Consider the following 1,456-nt stretch of genomic DNA (forward strand, 5'->3'; position numbering starts at 1 on the left):
GCGGCGAGACGGTGCTGCGGGCGCGGGGCGGGGGTCTCGTCTTAGCTGCGGTCTTGGCGGCGCCATTTTGAGTGTGGCCTCGGCGGACTTCCGGGCTGGGGCCGCCCTCTTGAGTTTGGGCTCGGCTAAGTTCCGTTTCTGGTGCCGCCTTCTTGAGTGTGGCCTTGGCGGACTTCCGGGCTGGGGCTGCCATCTTGAGTGTGGGCTCGGCTAAGTTCCGGTCCTGGTGGTGCCATCTTTACTGTGGGCTTGGCGGACTTTCGGGCCGGGCCCGCCAGCTTTTTGTACGGTCTTGGAGAACTTCCGGTCCCGGCGCCGCCATCTTTCTTTCGGGGTGGCCTCGCAGCACTTCCGGTCCGGCAGGGCGCCATCTTTGGTGGTGCGCCGTCGAAAACAGTCCGCTCGCTCTCGACTTCCGGTGACCGAGTTTACCCAATTAGCGTCCCTCGCTAATTTCTGCGCTTTCACCCCAAAAATCTTCATGTTATTCCCCCCTACACACCCCCCGGGAGAGACGGGAGACCGCAAGTCCCGCCGTGCCGCCGGAGCCGGCCCTTAACTTGAGCAGGGAGCGCTGTAGCGGCACGAGAGCCACTGCGCATGCGTCGTCTGTCCCTTTCCTCGTCGCCCTTTGTTATTACGTAATCGCCGGCGTCTTGCCAACGACTGCGCATGCGCCGGCCCCGCCACCTCGGCGGACCCCCCTACCCTGCGTCATTCGAGCATGACCGGCTTCATTCGAACAACTGCGCATGCTTTCTTTTTATATGGTGCAATCTTCATTCAGACAGCGGGTGTCAGACGCGAGTCAGCGCGCAAGTGGAGTACGACTCGCGGGGCGGCTGCGGTAGCAATTTCGCCCCCGCCGGGAGAGGCGGTACACGGCCCCAGGAACGGCCTTGTTCAGTTTTAGTTGCGTTTCTTCGTCTATTTTTTATTTTCTAATAATTTTGCTTTGTATTTTTATGTTTTCTGGTTTATTCTCTTTTTTTTCTTTATTTTTTAATCTTTTTTAAATTTTATTCCTTTTTTTGTTTTTAATTTATTTATAATCTTTTAAAAATTCTATTTTTTATTTTTCCCTTTTATTTTTATTTATTGTATGGTTTTTAGGGTTTTTTTTTAATTCATATTTCTTTTTACTTTTTATTTTTTATTTTATTGGGGTTTTTCCTGGTTTTTATATTTTTAGTATAATTATTTTTTCTGTTATTTTTTTCTTTTAGTTTTGTTTTTTCTATTCGTTTTGTTTTCCTATTATATTTCATTTTTCATCTTACTATTTATTTTATTTCTCATTTTCTATCAGGCTTTACGCAGGGCACCCTTTGGGGACCTTGTGGGATTGACAGAGACAGCAGCCAGTGGGGCTTTGGTGCTGCCGAAAGGGAGGCGGTGCGAGCCTTGCTGTGACCAATGGGCGAGCGGTGCGCGGTCAGGGCAGCCAATGGGGAGG

This window comes from Corapipo altera, unplaced genomic scaffold, assembly GCF_003945725.1.
Source record: "Corapipo altera isolate COAL_440 unplaced genomic scaffold, ASM394572v1 239, whole genome shotgun sequence".
Lineage (NCBI taxonomy): Eukaryota > Metazoa > Chordata > Aves > Passeriformes > Pipridae > Corapipo > Corapipo altera.